This window comes from Schistocerca nitens, chromosome 5, assembly GCF_023898315.1.
Source record: "Schistocerca nitens isolate TAMUIC-IGC-003100 chromosome 5, iqSchNite1.1, whole genome shotgun sequence".
Lineage (NCBI taxonomy): Eukaryota > Metazoa > Arthropoda > Insecta > Orthoptera > Acrididae > Schistocerca > Schistocerca nitens.
Window position 1 is genome coordinate 493,609,821 of NC_064618.1, and position 12,015 is coordinate 493,621,835.

The window sequence follows — 12,015 nt, forward strand, 5'->3', positions numbered from 1 at the left end:
TTTTGCAAACGTGAACACTAAAATTGTTGAGCATACGAGTTAAAAGCTCAAAATGTAACAAACAAGAAGCAGTACCGATACCAGTAAGCAAACAAGCATTGGTTTCGGAGTTCCAGTTTCAATTGCTTTTGATACAAGTACAGTAAAAGTGGAGTTTAAGTGGATTATGAAAGCATGCTTTTCACATGACTGTCTTCTGTTTCTAGTTATCCGAGGTACAGCAGCAAAATAAGAAGTTACGTTAATAAGGCGAAATGTGTCGTATTACTAGCGCAAATATTCTTTCAAGGGCAGAAAAACGTTCGAAATTGCTCTCCTGACACCGTAGTATTCAAAACAGCGATTGCGCGCACATGACAGAAATAATTAACAAGAAGCAATCGTAAACAGTAGTCTGCTGATGTCTCTGGCTACTTAAAATGGCGACGGACCGCGCCCACTCTAGTTTCTAAACATCGTACAGAGTAAGTCTGTAGTGTCATCTCCATTCTTTTTTTACCTCCATGGATGTAAGACTACACAGAAATTCAATTCAAAATACCCACCAAAACGCGACGTCACAGTAGCCATTACGTCACTGGTCAAAACCAACGACTCGTATCTAACATTCCTCTACAACCGGAATTAATAGGCCACGCAAAAATTTTGTATACGAAGGGATAATTTACTCATGAATAATACAGATTTCACGTAAATTTTGCTATTTCCTCTCTTTACTAAGACAAGCAAAGATAATGGTTTGTCTTTGAGCGATCATGGGGCGACCGAATACCTCCATGGAGCGAATCGTAGCGTCTGCTCGTTAAAGAGTGACTTCTCTACGACGTCACGGCTCGACCCGATTGGCAGTATCGGAGGCTGATGTTGAGCCTTATCCTCCAACGCATATTTGGCGAAATGAGGAAGAGGAACGACAGTGATACACAAAGTACCCTCCCACACACACTCTTAAGATGGCTTGCAGAGTATACAGGGTGATTCCGTCACACTGTTACAAACCTTCAGGGTCAATGTATAAATCTGATGTATGGGACCCTGGTCCGGAAACGTCGGAGTCGAAGTTACGAGTGAAAATCGTTCTGTTACCTCTGATAGTGGACTTCTTCTACTGCAATCTCTGTGCTTCCTATATTTTGAGAGGTGTTCATATGGACCAAAACATGAAAAAAAGTCCAGTAAACACTGATTCTAATGTGCATAGCTTAAGAGCTACGATCATTTGCTCATCTTTGCTACTGTGAAACACATCTCTTCTATTTAACAAGCTATGCCTCCTGAGATATGCATTTTAGAGCTCATATCTAGTAGGGAGTGTTTTCTTCTTTTGTCCTTATTACCTCCTGCGGAAAAAAAAAAACTGTCAGAGGTATCTGGACGATTTTCCCGTATACGAGTAACTCTCGACTCGGTCGTTTCTGGGCCACGATGCCATACCTCGCACCGATACACTTACTCTTCTCCATTATACTTCGAAGTTTGTATCATCACGGTATCATACAGCTCTATCATTTTTAGTACTATTTCATAAAACATGACATCTCAAATACTTATAAAAATATCAGTCAACAGTCGCAACCATGTTCTACTATTTTGACTGAACGTTCACGTTTCAGTGAAACGTGAGAAGTAATTAATTCCTCTTGCATAACTACAACAGTGCAAGCTTCTGCAGAGAACAACAATTACACTGGACTATAACTGGTTACCAGAGCTGTGGTATTGTCAATTAACAACCTATCAGCAAACATTTACAGAAACTATTTAAAAAAGTACACGAGCAGTGAAAAAAGACCTAAATGGAGCTAGTACTTAAGGGTTTTGACTGGATATTTTACCCATTTTTAAATCATTTAAGCGAAATTGGCACTGTCATTCACCTGAGAAAAAATTATTTCCTTCCTGTTACATTACATGGCAAAGAACAAGCTGGAAAGAAGCTAATCTTCACCACTCTTTTTTAAATTAATTTATACGTGAACCTTAGAACATCATACAAGAAGCTAGCGCTTGAATTGGTCAGAATTTATTCATTACAACTGCACGCCACATACAGCCAATATCTTAATAACGCGGACTACAACTGTTCTAAGACGAATTTTGATACATGTTTCAACCACGCCGAACTTTCACTTTTATTGGATCCACCAGTGTGTATAGCACGCCTACAGCTATCTTAATATGAAACTAACGTAATTCAATATTTTGAAATCTGTTACTTCTTAGTTCCTTGAGAAACACTAAAGCTCATTCGGGCATGCAAGATAAACTTGAAACAAATTTACAGTCGAATATTACAAAAAAAAAAAAAAAAAAAATACTACAAGATTCCATTTTTATCAGCTCCACAGATTTTAATTTGATATGAACTTAAGTCATTTTTAACTACTGTAACAGTTTCGTTGGCAAGCAGTGAAGGGTGTTTTTACTCACACATACAAGGTAAACAATAAAGAAACAAAACTTTTCTCAATAATTCTAACATAAAAAAATTTCGAAAGTTTCAACGTACCTGATTTGTCAGCTCTGCAGATTTTAAATAGTGTGATAATAACACTAAGAAAATTTTAACTGTATTCCGGAAACCCGACATAGCAACTGAATGGATTCGTACGTCCAATCTCTAAGATGTTGCATTACTATTCCCTATAAGCGAGGAATGGAACTTACAGGTTTGCCTAACTAATCGAACTTTTAACCCGTTCGTTCAAATTGCCATGTTGTTAATTAAGATCATCACTCCCTTTTCCCGCTGAAGGTAAATATAGAACACGTGCTTACGTTATAAAGCACATGAAAAATAATGCAGTGTATATTAACCATCGATGTTATCAACCATTTCGATACTCACTGCTTTACCGCACACAGTTTTCGTTGATTTTTCGGGCAGTGAGTTTCTTGATGCTTATAGGTTGTAGTGTGAATCGTGAACGAATTGAAACTGACTAGGCAAATGAAAATCTGGTTGCAAGACCACCACAAATATATATATGTAGATTATATTTAAAAAGTTTTATCTTCTGCATATACACTACTGTTGAGGTGGAAGGAATGATCTCTGTGACTGCTGTATCATTTGTGAGTTAAAACTATATTCACACTCTTGTAACTCGCGTCTGTACTTTTTCCCTCATGCTCCAAAACGTTATAAGATAACCTGCAAGGATCTGTATCAAATCGAATTGCCGAAATTCAGAGCAATGTATGAAATAGGATTTTAATGTGCAATTGATAACTTCTCGTACCCGTGTAGCGAAAATGCTATGGACAAAACGTGCAGTGGTCGGGCATGCAAACATCTGATGTTTATGGTTAACCTTACCAGTAACTTTCAATAAAATCAAAATGAGAAAGACAACGAAATTTTCAAGAAATGACTATGCCAGTCACGTCAGGTTACAACTAAAGTGTGAAAATTAAATTAAGACCACAATCATTCTCTAATAATCTCCTCCTCATCTGCAAAAAAAGCAGTTACTCTAAAGATAATTTTAGAATAAGGAAGAAAGTGATTAAGCAAGGCTGTTGCCATAGGTGAAAACTGATAGCGAATTTGAGCAACAACCACGCCTACACCAACCGCAAAATACAACAGCATTTTCAATGCAAAAAATAAAAACGTTCAGTTAGGACATCGTCGAGAGTTGGCGGTAAAACACCAAAGCAAAGGAGGCAACTTATTTCAAATATTTGTGCGTTTAGTACATGATGGCTCGAATCCGCATGTGTTAATCATACAACAACTAAATCGACATACAGTAACATTTAAAGCACAGTATCAGTGTTGGTGGTGTCTTAGCACTGAGTTCCAGGACTGAAATTTTCACTCTGGAGTGTACTCTGGTTTGAAACTTCCTGGCGGATTAAAACTGTGTGCCGGACCGAGACTCGAACCCGGGACCCTTGCCTTTCGCTAGCAAGTGCTCTACCAACTGAGCTACCCAAGCACGACTCACGACCCGCCCTAACAATTGTTGTTCTTGGAGTATCTCGTCTCCTACCTTCCAAACTTCATAGAAGTTCTCCTGCGAAACTTTCAGGACTAGCACTACCGGAAGAAAGGATATTGCTGAGACATGGCTTAACCACAGCCTGGGGGATGTTTCCAGACTGAAATTTTCACTCTTCAAGTTTCGCAGTAGAACTCATGTGAAGTTTGGAAGGTAGGAGACGAGGTACTGCCGGAACTAAAATTGTGAGGATGGGTGGTGAGTCGTGCTTGGGTAGCTCAGTTGGTAGAGCACTTGCCCGCGAAGGGCAAAGGTCCCGAGTTCGAGTCTCGGTCCGGCACACAGTTTTAATCCTCCAGAAGTTTCGAATTACTGAGTTGCAAGTCTGGTAGTCATTGTTATATCACTAGGAAAAAAAATATGTTCTCTTACGTGACACAACATGTTTGCTTTAAACAGGTTCACTTGTATGGGCTGATTACTAAACATTTCACGGGCCACCACTGAAAAGTTATCTTGTGCCTTAAGAAATCAATATCTTGCCGTGTCTGTATTGACATTCAGAGTATTGAAACGGTGAATATGTGTTATAGTTCAGCTCCAGGTAAATGAGACTCTTATATTACCACACCAAGATTGGGTAACATTTTTTTTTTTTTTTTTCATCCCTACGAAATTACTTTCTTCTGCAGCAACAGAACATTCTGCACAGTGACCCTGCAGCTAGTCAACAGCTAACTAGGACGCAAAGGCCGTACTACGGTCACAAAGTACAACTGTTTTAGAATCCTCCTTCAAAAGCTCGTCTTGTATTTATAAGTCGAGTTCTGTTGTCATGGAGTTACACTTCCAAAAGCCGCAAGTCGCACTGTGAAAGACGTTATTGTCCTCAAAATTAGGTAAAAGTTGGCATTTTATTACGAATTCCATCACGTTGTCCAATACCAGGATTATAGATAAGCCTGCACTATTTTTTCACACACCCTTAGTTCAGGATACGCATAGGTCGGTCGACTTCGGCCCTCTAATATTTTGTCCGGTTGCTGCCAGCAATGGCGACCTTACACGGCTTGTTCCTTCCGAACAGCCTCCCCCCCCCCGCCCCACCCCCCCCCCCAAACCACTCCTCAGCTGTCAATGTGGTGATAGTCGTTGACCGGGACTTGTTTCTTTTGCTCCACCCCACCTCTGTGAATTGATGCAAGACATGAACAAATTATAGCTCGAACCGCGACCGATGTTCCTTTTTTGTAAATTTGTGTAAGACTACTGTGTGTGTTAATTTTTATAGTCTGATACTTTACCAGCAAACAGTCATTTATTATTCACGTAGTGATTGGTCAATTTCATTGATTATCATTTTCAGAGCGACATAGGACATATCAATATCTCAGATCACTGATGGTTTGTAAATATTTACAACTTTCACAATGTCATTTAGGTGCGCCTGCTGTGTAATTTTACATGGTACATTTGTTTCTAGGTATTCTCATTTCAGGCACTCCACTGCAGTGTTTTTCCTAATGAAATAGCGATTAAAATCGTTTGGACATGGATGTGACAAAAGTGTTTTTATTTTTATTTTTTGGAACAGGTCCCATGCTGCTTTGCTAGAATTGTGAATTTTTTCACTGAATCTAAATATGTTTTTCCTTCTTTGGTTAATGTGCTTTCTTTTGGGCTGTAGATAATTGCAATAAAGTGCATCCTTAGTGTCATTATGTGATTATTCAGTATCCAAACAATGCATTTTATATTCGCCAGTCTAGGAGTGTACCACAACTTTTGCTTGATTGTTTCCTGTATCCCTTTTGATTTACCAATATGTTTTTTCGTAGGTTTCAGTAGAAATATTTCATCAAATTTGACTAAGGTGCTCGAATATGCAACTGAATCCATCACTTGGTGCCATAGCTTCACACATTTGTTGCCTTTCCATTGAGTAGTACATAACACTGCTTTGAACGCACCTAAAAACATCTTTATGATCTCATTACTAGAATGATTATTTAAATGTCAGATAAAATATGTTGTTTACTCCAAGGGTAAGCTTTCCAATTGTTTAATTAAGTTTTCAGAATTGTTGTCTGGTCAAGTTTCTATTTGGTAGCTGAAAAGTAACCTGTTCTAGATGAATAGCCACACAAGTTCTGTAAATCCACTTTCGTCCCACTGAGCCATCTCCTAAAACAAACAAACACACACACACACACACACACACACACACACACACACGAGTACAGCTGTAATACTCTGTTTCTGTTTCAGCAAACCAGTGTTTACATATAGGCAATTCAAGTAGATCTAGAGTCACTTCCTCTGTAAAGAATAACAAGGCATCATGTTTTTCATGAGATACTGTACATATTATAACTATGGCTTCTCGTTTTCAGAGGTGTCCATTCCTTTTCTACTGGAATATTCATTATCTCCAACTTTCATGTAAGAGTTTATCACATCGAAAAGGATCTGGAACAAAAAACACCATACAATATTCTTGTGTCATATAGTGTTGCCCACTGTTTTTCTTTCAGGCTGAAATCAACTTTAATTTTAATGATATGAATAACATCTATGGGAACTCCATGATAATAAACACTATAGCTGGCAAGTGCAAGTGATCTCTGACAGACAATTCAGCTTATAGCTTCAATCAGTGTAGACATAGCTCTGTTGTACTGACTTTGATACAATATGGTGGGCACTTATTCAGATCCAAGTTGTGTTATTGTACATTTCACACTCCACGTATAATAGAATGCTGCACTGGTGACTTACGAAACTTCACTCGCAAACCAGGCTACTTTCGAGCCACAACCATCTGACCAGTCACATTTACATTTGCTCACTTTGGCCAAGGTGTCATCCGTGTCACATAAATTCATTCGCTCTGGGCTTCATGCAGCCAGTTTTTTACCCACGTACTGTGCATGAAGTCATGCCACACAGGGAGCCAAACTGTACAGTTGTCCTTCCTCTATGTTTGTCACTGTGGCAACCTGCTGGACTGTGTCTCTTCTTCATATGCCACCTTTTCGGCTGGATCAATCAAGCCAGTGGTTCATCATAATGGAAATCAGTTTTTCTTTGAGTTGGATCATCAGTGACAGAACAAAGTTCATCACGCTGCTTAGTCACTTGAGTGAACATGCAGACACGATCAGCAATATCATCCTCACCCTATCCTTACACAATAAATACGAGGCTGCTGAAACAGTATTCCTCCGCTGCATCTACCACTCCCTGGAAGAAGTTACACCACATAACTATAATCCGTTCATCATAAGAATAAACCTGATGTAAACAAACACAAACGCGATGATTGGTCAGAAGCCATAGCATATACGTACACTGGTGGTGTTACGCCCTTGGAATTAGGTCCTACTTATGTATTAGATATCTTATTACTAAGTTACGTTAAATGAAACGTTAAGATATTCAAATGTATTACAGGAATCAACGTTTTTCTTAATCATGCTTTGGCTACGTAGTTTTTATTTCAAAAATCGTGTACAGTCACAACCTCTGCAGCGTTGTGCTCTGATTGTCGCGCTGTTAATGCGCAGTATGAAAATGGCTGAGGCTGTTTTCGGTCCCGTAATGAAACACGCGCGTGGAACACAGATAAAAAGTGCCGAGAAATGGGCTGTTCTTAATGTTTTTCATTAAACATGTGGCGCAGTCGGTAGCGTTGTGGAACCTACAGTCATGGAAATAAGTATTCATACAGTAGGTGGTGACAAACTGCGATGGTGTGTTGGGATAGTAAATCACCCACAGCGCCGATACGAATAAGTACGATGATATAGCGTCAGATAACCATGTTATTGGTAATGAAGCTTCCCGTATGCCATGAACCTATTCTGGGAAAATAAAATATGTTACACTCCGCACGGTCGACGACAGGGCAAAATGTATTCATACAGCGGACTAGCAAACGGCTGACGCAGCCCCGGTGTGCATGCCATACTTGCGTAGTCGTTGGCGGCCGTGAAGCAACAGCACGTCGGACGTGGGTACCGTGGAACGGCAGAATGGGCCGCAAGGGGAAGGAAACGACCGTTGAGGAACGAAACATCGTTGTCGCCCAATTTCTTCAACACAAGTCGTATCCCGAAATTGTGAACATCATAGGACGAAGCCGAGCGACAGTGCAATCTATCATTAAGAGATATAAGGACAGGCATGTAGTAATAAACAGTGAACGACACGGCCGTCCACAGAAGCTTACAACAAGGAGGACCAGAATGCTACTAAGAATCATGAAGAAAAACCCGAAAACGACAGCGTTGGCACTATCCGCATATCTACATGACCACTTCCAAAATGACATCACTCCAAGGGCAGTTCGTACAATTCTCAATCGTTCGGGCTACAGAGCCAGGGTCCCGAGACGAAAGCCCTACATCAGCAAAAAGAACAGGAAGTGGCGGATGGAATTCTCGAAACAGCATGTATCCAAGACAGCAGACTTCTGGGATACCCACGGTGAAGCACGGAGGTGGTGGAGTGATGGTATGGGGCTGTAGGTCAGCCTCCGGTGTCGGAAAATTAGTATTTGTGGAGAGGTACCATGGACAGATTTGAGTGTATGAACATTCTCAAACAGAACTTACAACAGAGTGTTGACGCCTTGGATCTTCCTAGAAATTATTACTTCCAACAGGACAATGATCCCAAACATACAGCGCAAATTGTCCGGCTGTGGTTGCTCTACAACACTCCACACACTCTTAAAACACCAGCTCAGAGTCCGGACCTGAATCCGATCGAACACTTGTGGAGTGAGCTGGAAACACGAGTGAGAAAACACGACATCCGTAGTAAGGCCTCTTTGTAAGAGGCTCTCCTTCGAGAATGGGAAGGTATCACGTCGGAAACTACAAGAAAATTCGTCCATCCCATGCCACGGAGGTTGCGAGAAGTAATACATCGGTAGGGTATGCATACGAATTATTAAACATGTTCTGGCTTTATTAGAAGTGTCATTTTCTGTTGGTGTATGAATACTTTAATTCCCAGCGCAGTAGAGAACTTGACAGACGTTTTTGTATTTTGTTTTGTGAAGGCTTGTTCATCCTCGTTCTATATACCAGCTTAGCTGCAATGGCGACTGGCCAATGTGTGTAGTGCACATCCAATTAGTGTTTTTGGTTTCGTATAGTCAATAAAGGCTGTTTACTTTTCCACGCTCTAGTGTCCACAGCTTGTGGTCTCGCGGTAGCGTTCTCGCTTCCCGAGCACGGCGTCCCGGGTTCGATTCCCGGCTGGGTCAGGGATTTTTCTTGCCTCGAGATGACTGGGTGTTGTGTCATATTCATCATCATCATTCATCCCCACTACGGTCGGAGGAAGGCAATGGCAAACCACCTCCACTAGGACCTTGCCTAGTAAGGCGCCGCGTGTCTCCCGCGTCGCTCCCCTACGCTCTGTAAAGGAGTATGGGACTGACCATCACCACCAGTGTATGAATACTTGTTTCCATTACTGTATGCGGTTACTCGTACGTTGGTTCAAATACTATTTTTTTTCCTCATTCAATTTGAAATACCTACATCTCGTAATTATAAAACTCATAATCATTTTTCTGAATAATGCCTCCATTTCAAATACAAATTCTGAATTATCGATGTTTTATGAAAGACAGTTCAAGAAAACGTAACAATTTAATTTTTAAGGCAAAAATGAAAAACCATATCCTCTTTATTTGGACTACCGTATGTCCATCGGTTTATACCACAGAGGTAAATAAGAATCGTTGAAAAATGAAAAACAATCATGATTATAAAGAATCCACCTCGATTGCAAATAGAAACCGGATGTTGAGCTAGGTTTCGGAGCGGATAACCACGCCTTCTTCGGAACACACTAAAACTACAAACTGCCTATAGAGAGTTTTAGTGTGTTCCGAAGAAGACGTGGTTATCCGCGCCGAAACCTAGGTCAACATCCGGTTTCTATTTGCAATCGAGGCGGATTCTTTATAATCATTAAATTATTCACGATTGCTGACGCACTGCAATGTTAAAAGTTCTCAAAAACAATCATTTTCACAGCATCGAGCACATCATACAAATGCTGCGTTTTTACATTTGCTACTGTACCATTACAATATGAACCCAACAGGCTGCGGGATTTGGCCCGAGAAGTAACAAGACTTAAGATGCCAATGTACTGGAACTAACGCACGCAGCCTTTTCACACGTCACTGCCGAACGCCGGCGGGATATACAACGGCTCGTCATAAAAGAAGAGAAAATGCTGCGCCTGGTTGGCTTCGCGGATTCTGTCGTTGATAGGCTCAGTATCAGCGTAGCAGGTGACACTTACAGAACTGAAATGTATTTCTCGGATTCTGAAAAGGAAGAAGGTAAGAGATTACCAGACGACTGACTAAGTAATACCTTCAGTGACTTCAAGTTTAACTATACGGTGAAATTCTTCAATACTCTCTTACGTTACACATTGCTTATGAAGAAAAATTACAATGTGGTTAAGTCAGGAACTTTCATCATTCTTGTTTTTAATTACAATAGTACGTTGGCTAAAAAGGATAACGTATTGAGGTTTTCGTCTAGTCGTCTAAGGAGCGTATTGTGGTAGATTTGCAGTGTATTATTTCATTCCGTTTAAAAATTAAATAACATTAGAAGCTGTATTGCTCGTCTCTTTTTACATGTGAACTGTAGCTGGCCACGTCACTGCAGCTGACCGGCCAGTGCTGTCCAAGTTAAAATGCGCCGGTAAAGCTGCTGTCCCGTATTATGTGGGATGTGCGTAATTCACAGCACAAAACGTACCCTTATTATTGTACTTGACAATACTCGAGACAGCTTGGCTGCAGTTCCAAGTGAAACGGAAATCCGATGAAGTTCCACCAAATGCGGAAGAATACGTAGTGCAATGTTTAAATCAGGTTTATTTTTATGATGCACGGATTATACAATGAATAATTGAGAAACATGACTCTGTCATAACTATGGCATCAGTTACGCACTCTAATAGATTTGCACCTCATGCCAAACCAATAGATTACGGACAGTACGCGAGTCAAGCTTCCACTGCAGTTCAACTAGCTAAGGTTGCCCACGAATAAGAGATACTAAATGCATGCCACATTCAATATCAACAGTATATTAATAACACAGACAGCAATGGCTTCGGCTGTGACTTCCAACCACATTTGGAGTTCAACCAACCTCCCACTTGCCTCAAGCCGAGCTGATCTCGCCCATATCCCTGCCGACCCTGATGACACCGCCACTGGCCAGAATGATGGCTACATGCTGTCACAACAAACCCCGACTCACTTGCCAACCACACCTGCGCACACCACCAGGAAACTTTCCAAAACTAAATGCGTGGTTTGCAGGTGCAACAAACTGCAAAATGTCTGGGCTGCCAAGGCCCACGGAACGATGATGCAGGCTCTCTCCCACTTCGCTCTCCTTATGCCAACGGGCTCTGCATTCTTGACCGCATCAGCGACCAATGCTTCCTTTATGGCTCCACCTTGCAAGTCGGTTATTTTTCCAACCTCTTCTCCCTCTCTGATGCCTGCCTGCTCAATTGTCCGATTTCACGCAGAAAATGGCTCGATAATATGAGTCTATGGAACCTGATGACAGTTTCATCTGGACATTCATGTTTTCAGATGACAGTGAGCCAGTGACGACCTACTTTAGAACTTTGACTTGGTTCCCAACCTGTGCAGAGGTGTTTTAACTCACACTGTTAGTGGCCACTTGTGATACGTGTCGTCAACCACACCCACTCACTCAGTGTCCTGGCACAACAGAGCCATCCACATTACACGACAGCTTCTGCTGCTATATCTACAGCATCTTCACCATCTGTCCAGATGAAGGTCAGTATCACACTTTTCACTCACCCTTCCGATACGCCTTTGTGCTCTTCCCCACAACAGCTGTTTGTGCACTGTGCCATTAAAAATCGAATGGTTCATAAGACCAACACTAAAAACAGCCCTCCAGTATGTTGCAGACAGCATAGACTATAGCCGGATACACTCAGGGTTGCTAAGGCAGCGGTCACTGAACTTCTACAG